Source organism: Triturus cristatus, chromosome 9, assembly GCF_964204655.1.
Source record: "Triturus cristatus chromosome 9, aTriCri1.1, whole genome shotgun sequence".
Lineage (NCBI taxonomy): Eukaryota > Metazoa > Chordata > Amphibia > Caudata > Salamandridae > Triturus > Triturus cristatus.
The window spans coordinates 216,468,279-216,482,683 of record NC_140592.1 but is presented as its reverse complement, the minus strand read 5'-3'; positions in this window follow the sequence as shown (position 1 = coordinate 216,482,683).

Here is a 14,405-nt window from a genome sequence, read left to right as displayed (position 1 = left end):
GCTTTTTACAATAATTGCATGTCCCTTTTACAGGTCCTGCTGAATCGGGATGTGTCATACCCTTTTTATGTCCTTCAGCTGGAACTGTCTGGGAAACTAGCATTTTCATTTTCGTGTCTTTCATGCGTCTGTGTTCATGTTCTTGTTCCTCTCTAATTCTATTGTGATGGTACTGTAACATTTGTAACATTTGTGATGGAGTGTTACCTTGCCAGGTACTCTCGAATTTTAATACTCTATTCTTTACTGGTGGCAGGGCATTTTCTACTAATTTTGTTACAAACAGATGTGGGTATGATTCGCTACTTGCTTTTATGCCACTATTTATACCAAAACATTTTTCAAATCGGGCATAGTAATCACTAGTGTCTTCATCTTGCTTCTGTTTACAGGCTGAAATTGTACCCCAATCTTCCTTTTTCGTAGTTAATAAACGTGGCAGTACCTGTACTAATAAACCTGGCAGTGCTTTAGTTTTATCCCCAAGTCCTGCTCCTGCAGTTCGGGCCTTTTCTTCTGCTTCTAACACTGACCATTCTATCTTTTGGTCTCCTACCTCCCACTCTTTTTCCTTGAGTTTTTCATAAATGCCAGCAGGCATCAATACCTTTAATATTGTCATAATGTCGGGATAGGTATACTCTCCCATGAGTAACATGTCTTTAATTTCTCGGTGAAAACCCGCTGGATCTTTGTCATGACTGGGTACCACTTTTTTCATTTGTAACAATTCTATTTTTGATATGGGCGTGTATACAAATACGCGCTTAAACTCGTTGTCCTCGCCCTTTATTGGGTGTACTTCTCGTAGAGGATTCTGTCTATCCATGTGATACGTGGTTCTTTCCTTGACGGGTAATGAGACACGGTCTGAACATACAAAAAGAATATACTGCTTTCTTGATTCTAGAATTTCTTTAATTAATTTAGTACCTGGACCTCTCCATTTATTCATAAGCAATTCAGTCAATATGTCAGGTAAGGGACCAGGGTCCGAATGCTGACTCCGATATAGTATAATGAGTTGTTGAATCATATAAATCCCAGCTAACCTCTGTTCATCTGGGGTAAGATTCAAAAATGTGCGTACTACTGTATCATCACTATATTTTCCGGGACTGTCCACCCAATGGACAGCTGCCCTGGCTAAATCTTGTTCATCCATAGAATCGAGAAAATGATAACCCCTTCGTTCTTGGAGTAGTTTGTCGGCGGTTTGGAACGAGTGCTCGTTAGACCTTATATTAATTATAGGTATTTGGAAATTCCTGTTATTATCTGGACATATCGGACGTATCGAGTCAGTAAGACATCTATTACTATTACAAGATCTTCCTCTACCTACATAGGCTATGGTGTCCGACTGTCCTGTGGGCAGTCCTGACCCTTCTTCCTCGCTTTGTTCGAACTCGTCTACCTCTAATCTCTCTTCGTGTAGGCGTTCTATTTCTTTACGGATCTTTCGGCACATGGCTATTATACAATTTTGTTTATCATGTCTCCCTTCTGATATATTCTGGCTCCATCTTGTAAGAATTTTCATTGCTTCCGGGTCTACCCCCGGTCGGTCTTGATTTCTGATCACACAGTTTATGAGGAAGCGTAACAGTTCCCCCTGTATCTCTACTTTCTGGTATTCCATAGCTCTGTTAATACATTCTGGATCTCGCCCTGTTTGGACAAAATGATATATTTTATCTAGATGCTCAGTCATTCCTGGTAACTTTCCTAAATACACTGCGGCTCGTCTGATACGCAATGATGCCAGGGTCATTTCGTCCTCTTTACCGGGCACAGGGTCATATCTACAATCTATAAGAAGTTCCTTCAGCGTACGGGCACTTATGAGTTTCGGTGTACGTGGATGTGCTGACTCTTGAAAAGTACGTTTATTTATTCTGGGTGGCGTAGAAAAAATGTTGCTAGCACCTCCCGTAGCCCCATCTGGGGTGTCGGGCGTGAAAGGATTCGTCGAACGTGACACAGCAACTACAGGTGTGGACATAGCTGTAGAAGTAGCTGTAGGAGCGGATGCAGAAACAGATGTGCTTGCCGGAACTTGTGACTCGATTTGTTGCTGTAGGGATACGGGCACTGGATCTTGGCGTTGAACCTCCCTGGTATGCGGTCTATGTGGGGCGGAATTAGCATACTCGGGAGCTGCGTCATCTAAATATGAGGAAAGAAAAACATCTTCTGCGGTTCTAGGATGCCCCTTAGGATGTACCTTTATTGGGAACAATGGGGGTGGCAAGTCTTTCGGTATTTCTGGAGTAGCCTTAGGTAATCCTTCGGCCAGAAGGGGATACATACCATTCATAAGGGCATTTCTTTGTCTGTCTACTTGTTCTGATTTCACTCGGCTACCTTCCTCAATTAATAGATTCTCTCGAACTTTATTTGAACTTTCTTTATTCTTTTCTTCCTGTCTACGTGCTTTTTCTGTGCGTCTATGAGACTCTTTACGCCATAACTCAACGGCGTCTTTCTGTGACTGTCTGACCTTCCTTTTCCATAACTCTTCCTCAACTTTCATGATGCACTCTGCATCCCAGGTTCCCGCTGTGGGCCACCTCTGACTTTCTGGTAATCCCTTGGTGTAGTCTACCCATAAATCAAGAAATAATATAGCGTCTAAGCCATGTTTGTGATACATGAAGTGCCCTGGAGTGTCCCTAGGAGGAATAGGAACGGCTTCTTCGAGAACCCCTTTTCTAGTAGTGATCTGTCTTAATTTCGAGAAGAGCGGCATATTGAGAACTGACCTTATACTTGATTTTGACCAACTGACCTGATACTTGAATTTGAACAGACTTAATACAATAAACACGATAATGAACAGTCATTCATACCACACTATACAGGACGTTTTTAAACACATTAAACATTTAACATTAAGCCTTTAACTGAAGCAACAATGATGATCGTCTGCATAACTAATCACCAAGCTTAATTCTTGACAATAACTGGATACTTCGGAATACTTGATATACTGCTAAACAGTACAGATACACTGCTAAAACAGTGCAGACCGGATTTGTGTACCCAAACCCGTCTTGACCGGCACAACCTATGTGCACGTCAGAAATGCCTCCCCAGCAATGGTACTCACCGGGTAGCTTCGGAAACGGAAGGCCTCAGTAACTTGAACTTGAACCGGACTGGACTCGACTCGACTCGTCGGACACTGGGCTTGACTTCGGACTGGTGGGTCTCTGTGTACCTCGGATCTTGCTCTCTCAGCTAGGCTCTGGTCGGGATACTTCGCACTTCTCACCGCCTCGTCTGGGTGTTGATCGCAGTCTCAGTCGCCCCCGCTTGACCGGAGGGAGATACAGGAAATCCTGCTGGTACGCGTTATTGTCCGTCCAGCTGTGGCAGGAGACCGGGCCTGCAACTCACCGCCGGCGCGTGAGATGAGAAAGTGTCCCTGTTCGGGCGCCATCATGTGGTAAATAAAATTCCTTTACCGGGACTGAATTTGATACAGAAACATTATAAAATAGCTCAGTAAAATGAGAGGCAGAATCCGTGGTATTAGAGGTTCGGAATGGGCTTTATTCCAATAATCGATTATAATCGGATGCTTCAAGTTCCATCACCCCGGAGGTTCAGGAAGTGAAGTACATACATTATTGACATGAAATGGCTTTTATAGAACATACATTACAATGAAGCGAATACAGTAGGCGTAACAATTGATAAGGAAAATGACGATATATCTACGTAACCAGAAATGGGTGTAATAAAGAGTAAAAAGGAACATAATTGGTTGTGATGTCATGTATAGGTTGATCTATAAGATAATACTTGGCATAGATGCGCGCGCAGCAGTATGACGTGTAATTGACGTGTAACTAGGGGGTGAAGGGGACTTGACATTTAGCTCTACATGTGGAGACAAAAAGTCTGGGGGGTCAAGTCAACCTAATCCCAAATCATATCTAACATCCTATGTTTAAAGAACTATGTTATCCAAGAAAGAAGGACTCTCGGACAGAATCTATTCTATACTGACTGTGCGTGCGTGTACAAGCGTCTAGGCGTCTACACTAAATGCGAGGGCAGGAATCTTCCATAGTAACAGGACTATGAATTACTTGCATGAGGGCAGAGAAGCCGGGCCCTTTGCTTGGTAACTGGAAGAATGTTTACTTAAACTACTAGGCAGGAATGCATCGGCTGAGGGGGAAGCAGATAATTCGAAGGTGAAATACAGTACTTGGCAGAGAATAGGCTGATGTCAGGCTGTGAGCCGCGCAGAGAATGAGACAAAGTTCATGGTCACAGATGCAGGTTCAGACTGGAGCTTTCAGAGGCAGAAGGCAAGAAGAGTTTGATGACAGAATCAGGGCCTACTTGCCTGGCCTGTAAAATGGCATAAGTGAACCATATAAAACCGGTGGCCTTTTGTACTTAGGAATGGAATATCCGGCCTATTCATGGCGGATCTGACAGAGGACATGTTGACGGTGGACGCACATGTGTTTGCGTCTTTATAACTGGAACTGGAGGGAACATACATGTACTATGCACATAGAACCGTTGGGGTCCAAGATAGGGGACATAACTGACCAGAAAAATCCATATTTCCACAAGGGGACGAAGGCTCCTTGGGAGGTTGACCATAGGAATGCTCAGAAGAGAGGGCCTTAGCCAGCTTTACAAAATCAGACTTGTGTGGATTAGACATTTTGGAAGATTTAGATGACCTGGAGGACTGTGATGATTTTGAAGATTTAGAGGACTTAGGCAGCCAACCCTGCTGCACCGCATATTGGGACAAATGACGCTTCAATGGTGTAATAGCGCGAACCAGCGCTTTATTCACAGACGTTTGAACACCCATGTCAAGAGCCTCTACTAAATCCTGTTCCATAGAGCCAGAGGCGTCCTCATCATCATAATAATAATAGTAATCATCTTCCTCAAAATATTCAGCCATGGCAGAACCTGGCGTAAATAAAGCCCACAAGAGGAAGTAATAACAACAGGAAATCTGTTATGCCAAAGCACAATAAAGGGGGAGTGGCAGAACCCCGTAGGCAAGACTAAACAAACAGGTGAAATAACCTGAAATATTTAAATATTTAAATGTGGAGGGAGGGCTTGCCAATTATTATAAGCCATTCTAGGCAGTGCCTATGCAAAATTATACAGCCCCAACTGAGTCAAATATGCAGCAGGACGTCAATAGGGGCAAGAAAACAGGCTGTGGGCATGTGAGCAAAGGAAGCACTGCTCTCGTGCTGAATCCCTGAGGAAAAACAGTGTTTACCAACAAGGAAAATGGCTGCCGCGCATGCGCGGTAACGACGCCTGAATTCAAAGAAGGAAAGAACTACGCAACACGCGCGTAGCCTTTCAGCCCCGTTTTCTCCCGCTCCACTTGAATAATGAGGCGCGGGCGCACAGCGCCCGAACCGGGGAGGCAGACACGCGCTCCCTGCAACGCTGACACGAAGTCAATGAAAATTAGTCAAACACGCGACCAAATATTGAAACGATATGCGCACAGCTCTAGAAATTCAAAACAATGCAACGCTAAGCATAATAATAATAAAACCACTGCCGCAATGAAAAGACAGAGAAATATCATGAGAATAGAAAGAAAAATGCACTTAACTGGCTGCGGAGCAGCAAAGAAAGAGGATGTGGTATTCTCTTGGTGACCTTTTATAAGAACATACTCTATGGTTATTACGTCATACCCAGTGGGTTCATGGGTATTGTAGTCTTAGTTTTTATTTATTGTAATGTGATTGGCTGCTGAGCAAATTTCTAGTAAAGAAATGAGAAGCATAATCGGAGCCTCCGGTCCTGACATAGAATGTAAAGCACTCTGATACCTGATATCTTCGGGTCGAGTTTGTGCTATATAAAACTACCCCCCCCCCCCCCAAAAGAAACTATGAATTTAAACTTTCTCTTATTTGTAAGTGTTGTATTTAAAAACAGCAGGGCTCCTGCTCCCAGTGGCCAGTGCACACCGTCCCATATGTATAACTGGAAAATACAGTATTTGTTTTTAAGTGGGAGAAATTTAAAGTGCATAAAAATGTTGCATACTTTGAACATTTTTGCAGAACATTTTTCTCCACTTTAAATTTCTCCCATTTAAAAAAAATTATTGTATGTTTGTGCTATACATGTAACGGTGGCACATATGGTGAAAGGTATGTCCTGTGCCACAAGTACAAATGACACAGGCTCTCAGTCACCCATACACATATATCCCATTCACGCGCACACATGTTTTTACTTCCCAAAGACCATGCTGGCACTGACACACATGACAGCCCTGCCATAGTGCCCCTAGTCAAAGTATTTTTTTCAATCCATAGTGTCTGACTGTATGGACATAAGCCTTAAAGTCAATGAAGCTGGGCGTGGGGGGGGGGGGGGTGTAGAAACAATGCATGAGTTGTTTAGCCTTCAGTAGCTCACAATGATTTTTACTGATCAGAAGTAGCTCTCACTACAGAAAAAAGTTGGAGACCCCTGTAACAGAATGAGCGAACACGGGTCCTGCACATGCGCTATGACCTAGGCCTGTATAATGCATACGGAAGAGGCACCGAAAGTGTTACCCTCAAGTGGTGGAAGGCTACTGCCTTGACCAGGAGTTACGCCGCACGAGCGGGGTGTTATCAGCATATGTGTTTTTACTGACCAGTATAGCAAACAGGCATTTTTACGTGTGTGGCGCCACTTGGGCAACTGTGGTAAAGTTCTACTGCTGTTTGCCTAACCTACCTTTGGCTTCTATTGGATTGTGTGCAACGCTGGCATGCATGTGTGCCTGTGGAAAGATGCAGTGCTTGAATAGCGCGCATTGTTGCTTATGCACGCTGGTATACACAAGTGCCTGCAAGAAGGTACAGTGCATCCAGAAATAGCATGCATGGTTGTGTGTGCGTGCCTGGATACACGTGTGCCTGTGAGACGTTACAGTGCATTAAGAATTAGCCTGCATGTTTTTGTGTGCACACTGTGAAAAAAGTGTGATCGCAAGAAGGTACTGTCTTTCAGGAAATATTTCGAATGGAAACATGTATGCACGGGTCTATATTTGGGCCTGTGAACTGTTACCACATATAGGCGATAGCGTGCAATGTTGCATGAGCATGCTGGGATGTGTGGATGTTCCCTACAAGGGTACAGTACATTGGAGGCTACTCATGTGTGTATGTTTGTGCGCAGTTGTGTGTGTGCTTGCAATGGACACAACACATGGAAGACGTGGTTCCTTTTTGACATACCCAGGGCTCGCTGGAGGAGCAGGGAGGGGTAGAGATGTCCCCTATACTGATTTGTGGATAGCTGAGTTCCTGAGAGCTGCGTGGGATTCACAGTGGAAGAAGGAAAAGACATGCGCTTCGATGCATACCGATATGGACTCTTTGATACCGAAAGGAGGCCACTGGTCAAAAAGGCCTGGGTAAATCTGAGGAAGGAGATGGGGCTGATAAAAGAATCATTAAGAGTAAGTCTGGAACCCTCTGGTAAACTTTTGATGCTCTTATTCCTGAGGCTGACATCAAGGTGAAACTCTAGTCACTTCCATGGCCAGTTTTTGGGGCTACTAAGTTTGGAGATTGTCATGCTGTGAAAGATCGCTGTCTGTAGGAACAGCAAAACCAATGAGTGGGCACTTCAAAGTGGGCAGCCCCATGAACACGACTTTTAAAGGTAGAGACACTAAATCACAAGTGTGTCTGAACATGAATTATAAAAAGGGGAGCATGAGACTCCCGTATTTTCAAACTGAAGTTGTACATCAGCATGGAGAAGTTCAGCACAAGTTCTTCCTACTGTGACCAGGTCTGGGGACTAAGGGTCTGCCAGTCTCCCATGCTAGGTGTTGGGACATCATCCAGGAGAATCAAGAACATCCGTCAAGCGCCTGGAGCACCAGCCCAAGATCAGTGGGCCTTTTGAGAAGGAGATTGCCAGGGAGAGTGAGGTCCAGAGGATCTCAGGAGCGAAATGTGAGATTCTGGTCCTCCAACAACAGCAGGCCAGTTGGGTTGTCTGCCTATATGCAGTGTGTGACCCCCCAAAATGCCAAGTGCCAAGTGGAGGCAGTGGAGAGAACTAGACAGCCGCACTGATCGGGTTGTGTGCCCATGTGCGTTATGTGACCCCCTGGTGCCAGGAGGGGGCCACTACTAGGAAGAGGGATTGCATCTCGGTTGCTATACTCCCATGAAGGGAGTGCCATTGCCCATGGAAATTTTGGGACCTAAAGAGGGCCATCACCTTATCAATGCTGCAAAGAGATCCCTGTATGAAAGGTGGGGGATCACGGAGAAGACTAAAGGCCATGGACTGCTGACTTTTTTCATGGTCGTTTTTCTTCTAGTGGCTAGTTTGGGAATGAGACCCTCTCCCTTGTGAGTTGTTTTGGGGCCTGAAGAGACCTCCTTCTTTTTATACCCCCTCTTTCTGCTGTTGGGAACCCTGGCCACCCTTTTGGTGGTCCTCCTTTTTGGAAAGTCTGGTGCTGAACCAGATGTCCGCCTTCTCAGTAAGCTTCCTGGGGTAAGAAAGCTTACTATCAACCAGGTGTTAGCGCAGCTCTGGAAAACAAATATCAAGCATGTGCTCCTTCAAAATCAAGTTGTACAGCCCTGAATAACCATCAACCTTGCTGCCCTTCACCCAGCCCATCAGTGCCTTGCTACTATAGTCTAAGAAATCCACCATATATCTTGTGTGTGGCTACTTTTCAGGAGTCAACCCAAACTTACTGACCAAGATGGCCTTCATTGCAGTGTAGCATGTCTGGTCCCCCACCTCTAGTGTGAGAAGTGTGTCCCTCCCTACTGTGGATGTTGAGTGTGGTCTGCACAAACACACAAGTTACAACCGTTCGATCATTTAAAATCTTTACAGTAAAAAAGCTCATAATCGACACCCCTCCACCCAAAACCCCCCTCCCTCGCAGCCTCCCATCCCTAGATTACTTAAAACACGCCAGACATGCTAATAGCCCATTTGTTGGTAAATCCCTTCTTTGCCTACAAGCAGAGCGGTGCGTTTTAGTTGCACTAACATTTCCATAAAATCCATTAAAAAGTATTACGTTTTTACTGTCGAGCGGTTGATTATTTGTGTTGTACAAAGATTACACAGAAACCTGTTAAAAGTTCAATGAGTTTGAATCTCTGGTTGGGCACGGGAGACAGGAGTTGCCGGGCAGCTTTCTAGTATGTGGGTACTCAGCCCCTTTTCGTTGTCTTCTTAGGGCAGGCCGTGCAGCGCTCATCTTTATGAGTCAGAGATAGTGTGATACTTTCTCTTTCCATATTGCAGTTGCGATTTCACTGCTGCCCGTTATGATAGCCCTGTAGGCTCAGTTTGAATGTTCTAAGTATTCCCACTGCTAAGCCCAGCTGCTGCCCTTATTGTACGTTTTTTGTTATCGATGTCCATCAATTTGGTTTCATTCTTGGGCTGCAGTGGGCACTGGCAGATTTTTGGTTCAAGATTGCTGCCTGCCTTAGATTCTGGGATCTGTGACTGGGCCTCAAGTACATTTCTGATTAGATATGTGAATTTCGCCACTCTTGCGAGTTGACAAGTATTTGTGTCTGAGAAACACTAGTCCGCAGCCTCCTTGCACGACCTTATGCCCTTGGCCCTAAGGATCGGGCGAAGCAGCAGATGGCGTTCACTAGCCAGTTTGGGGCAACAGCATAGTAGATGAAACCAGGATTCCTTGTGATATTTGCATAACCCGCAAGAAACTTCCCAGTCCTTTTGTGCCCATGTTGGGGTAAAGTACGAAATCCTAAGGGCAACGACCCGCATAAACAGGATTTTCCTACGTGCTTTGTCTGATAGTGCTTCTCGTAGATATTGTTGGGCTTTCCCCGGTATGTAAGACATGTCCAGTGCCGTCATGTTGGTGTTATGGCAGAGTAAGTCATGATCCTTTTCAAACGAGATGAACTGGGCCTGCTGCTTCACTGCGTTTGACCAGGCGGAATGTGGGATCTCATGTAATGTCATACTCTCTGCTTCTATTTTCAGGGTCCCTATTGCTTGGCCCAGCTTAGGCCCCTATTAGGAAGGCGGGAGGACTCCTGTCCGCCCGCCACCCTAGCGGTACCAGGACCGGCCACCAGTGGTGCAGCGGTCCCGCACCAACAATTAGGATGCCACCGTGGCGGTGGCATTCCGCATTCACAACATTGTGGCGGGCGGTGCTCACAGCACCGCCCGCCACAATATTGTGAATGTACGTTGTGCATTGGCATGCACAACATGACAGGCACCGCGCGGTGCCTGCCACCTTGTCCATGCCAATGTTGGGGGGCACCATGGGTACCCCCCCATGTGCACCCCCCATACCCCTGACACCCTGGGGGCCCACAACAGGCCCCCAACAGCCAGGACCACATGCCATTCCATGGCGGCAACGCCGCCATGGAAAGGTTAATCTTCACCTGAATCATAATATGGATGGCGGTGTCTTGCAGACACCGCCACCATATTATGCCCCTTTTCTACCCGATCGACGAGTCGACCGGTGGAAAAGCGGGGGACGGTCTTTCCGTCCGACGCGGACCCCTCAGCCATACTAATACGGCGGGGATCATTCAGGCATGGATGGCGGGCGGATCGCCCCACGCCGGGCCAGCGGTGGCTACCGCCGGCCAGGCGGGGGCGATCCGTCCGCCATCCTAATGGCCCCCTTAGTGTGCCAGCGGGAATCCACTTCCTTGAAGATCGTTTGCAAGTGATATTTTAGACTTTTATTGGGGGCCTTAAGGACCCTCGCGTAGTACTTAATTAGGTCCCCCTGTAACGCCAATTCTGGTCTGCTGAGACCTAGTTACAGCCGTAGCCTGGTGTTCCTTGCTTGTCTGGGCCCCTGCTGCACTGTCTTGTAGGCTTTTGTGTGGGCTGCCTTTATGAATTTGTCAAAAGCTCCTGGGAAGGCCAGGTGGCCATAATTGATGGCCGGGATAAATTTTGCCTTAAGGACTATCAGCATTGGCTCTGCTGTTGGGCTTGACAAGCGTGGACTTAGGCACCTCAACGAGAGAATTATGCTGTTGGTTTTTGTGTTTAGTTGTTTTATGTGTGTGGCCGCTGTGGCCCTCTCTGTTAGCCAAATCCCGAGGTAATTATAGGCAGTTGTTGTCCTAATTGAATGGTCGCCTGGTACCCAAGAGGCTTGCTTTTTATGAGTGTATTTACCAAATACTATTATCTTTGCCTTATCCTCATTAACTAACAAGCTGTTTTCCTTATTGTACACTTCTAGGTTCTTTAAGGGTCTCTGAAGACTCACCCTGGTATGGTCCATTACCACTGTGTCGTCAGCATACTGGAGGATTGCGGGGCTCACCTTACCCAGTGGGCGTGTACCTCCATAGACTACCAACCTAGGACTCCTCTGGGAGTTTGTGCACTCTTAAAGGCACTTTATAGGCTGCAAACCACATGTCTATGTCATCCCCACAACATACCTGGGCACCAAATCCTTGTGTATCCGGACTCTTGACTCACCACTGGACAATGCAGGTTTGCTGCCACCATTGCTGTTGCTGTAAACCACTTGTAGGGTTTTTATGTCAATCTCTCTGAGACTGAGCTCATGGGCCAATTTCTTCTCTTCAAGAGCCACCCTCCTTTCCTCTAGAGCCTGCTCCTCCTCAAACTTCAAAGCTCCAGCTTTAACATTCTTTCCTCCCTCCTGTCTGCTAGCTCTTCTGGGGACAGGTCCTTTGAGGAGACACTGCTCCCTGCTCTGGGAACCGCCACGGCATTGGGCACACTGTTGGCCCCCTTTGCAGGCAGTTCCAGATCCACATTAGACTCCAAGATCAGCTTCTTCTCCTCCTCCTTCTCAATTTCTTGCTCCTCCTCATCTGGGACATCAATCCCTGCATTCTGGGTCTCTGTCCAGGCTCTCAAAGCTTTCTCCTGTTCCAATTTCTGGGTGAAGACTCTCAAAGATACATAAAACGCCTTGAAAAAATCCGTAAGGTGACCACAGTATACGATTCGAACATGTCCAGCTCAAAATCAATGACTTCAGGTGCAGGTGCTGCTTCTCCAGAGAGAAATACGCTTTAGTGAAAAATCAAAAAGGTTCAAATTGCTCTTGTATAGAGTTATAGTGAACAATGAGTTACTATATGATATTAGACAAACACAATTCCTATACTCACTGCTGATCACCAATGTTAGAAATGTTAGAAATGGGGTCTCTAGTTGGCAGAGATATCCACCCTGTCCAAACAGGGACCACCACTCTAGTCATGGTAAGATAGATACACACTAAAACATTACCTGTGCTCACCCTGTGGTAGCTTGCACAGAGCAGTCAGGCTTATCTAAAGAGGCAATGTGTAAAGTATTTGTGCAACACACACACATACAGTGACACAAAAAGACTCTACACAGGGTTAGAAAAATAAGCAATTTATGAATACATCAAGACCAAAATAACAAAAATCCAAAAAAGTAGAACTGGATTTATGAATTTTTAAAGATTAAATGAAATTATAGTGCTTAGAGTCATAAAGCGCCAACCGGGGACATCAGGTCTCGCTTGAGTGAATCTAAAGTTCAGACCAACCGCGATGAAGTGCGGGTCAGAAACACGGATCAGCTTTGGCCCGCTGAAAAAGTACTCTGGATGGAGGATGCATCTATGCCAAAGCCCTGATGCACGAAGCAGAGGAGGTGATGCGTCACCGTCGATCCCCTGTATGGAGGCGATACACCAGTTCCGATCCACACAGTTGGCAAAGCTTCGTCAGCGATCCCCTTTTCAATGCCGGTGATGCGTCATCGTTGACCGGCACAGTTGTCGAAGCAATGTCCTCGAGCAGCAATGCGTAGGTGTTGAAGTGGATGCATCAGTTCTGATTGGCGCAACGGAGAGCTGGGTCAGCACAGAAAACTCACTTCCAAGAGCCCAGGACAGGGTTGGCACCACTTGACAGGTTGGGAACTCACAGGTGGCAGAATCCAGGTGCTGCTGCAGGGTTGCAGGAAGTCTTTGGTGTTTCTGAGACTTCTGAACAGGGGGCAAGCCAGCAAGCCCTTGGAATCACTCTGGGTTCGAGTGTGATGGGTTCAGTCCTTTTCCTCAGCAGAACAGAGGGTGTCAGGGATCAGGTTAGCACAGCAGAGCAGCAAAACAGTTCTTCCAAAGCAGCAGTCCAGCAGAGGGGTGGTGCTTGTAGCATCACAGCAAACCTTCCTCCTGGCAGAGTTCTTCACAAGTCCAGTAGTGTGTGGTTTGGTGGGTTGAGAAACCCAGTACTTATTACTGGTTGTGCCTTTGACGTGGGGGTGACTTCAAAGAAGGGTCTTTGAAGTGTACAGAGGTCCTTTCTTCGCAGCCCTGGCTCCAGTAGGGGTGATCAACCCTTTGTTTGGGGGCAGGATTCTACATATTTAGTTGAAAGCATCATCTCTTCCCTCCCTTCCTGCCCAGGAAGAGCCATCAGAATACAGATGAGTGCTCAGACACACCTAACCTTCCAGTGTTTGTGGCTGTCTAGAGGGAACGCACAAAGTGTTGCTGTCACCCACCACCGACGTGTATTTGATACAGGCTGCAGTCACACAGAGCAGTCAGAGCAGAGAAATGCCCACTTTCTAAAACTGGCATTTCTAAACTAGTTATGTTAAATCCAATTTAACAGTACATAGGGGTTAGCATTACCATTTCAAAGATATAAAACATGACACAGCTACTCCTTCCTAATCAGCAATTACAGCTCCAAAGTGTATTAAGTAATTCCCAGTGGTAATCTATGAGAGTAGTAGGCCTTGGAGTAGTGAAAAACGAATTTAGCTGTTTGTCACTACCAGGCCCTGTAAAACTTAAAAGGACATGTCCTACCTTTTATTTACACAGCTCCCTGCCCTAGAGCTACCTACCGTAGTGGTGACTTATGTTTAATAGAAGGGGAGTTTAAGGCTTGGCAAGTGGTTTTAAATGGCAAGTTGAAGTAACAGTAAACTGCATACACAAGCAGGCCTGAGACAGGTTTATAAGGCTACTTGTGTGGGTGGCAAATCAGTGCTGCAGGCCCACTAGTAGAATTTCATTTTCAGGCCCTGGGTATATGGTATTTCACTTTACAAGGGACTTATACGTAAATTAAATATACCAATTGGGTATGAACCAGTGTTACCATGTCGAAAGGAGAGAGCACATGCACTATAGCACTGGCTAGCAGTGGTAAAGTGCTCTGAGTCCTAAAGCCAACAAAGAGGTCAGAAAAAGAGGAGGAAGACAAAAAGTTTGGAGTGACCCTTCAGAGAGGGCCTTTTTCCAACACAACTCTTAATGTGAAGTGGAGTCAAGGTTGAGCCCTGCCTGCCTGCCCCCCAACACCCCCTCCCACAGGTAGATGTAAGAAGAGAGC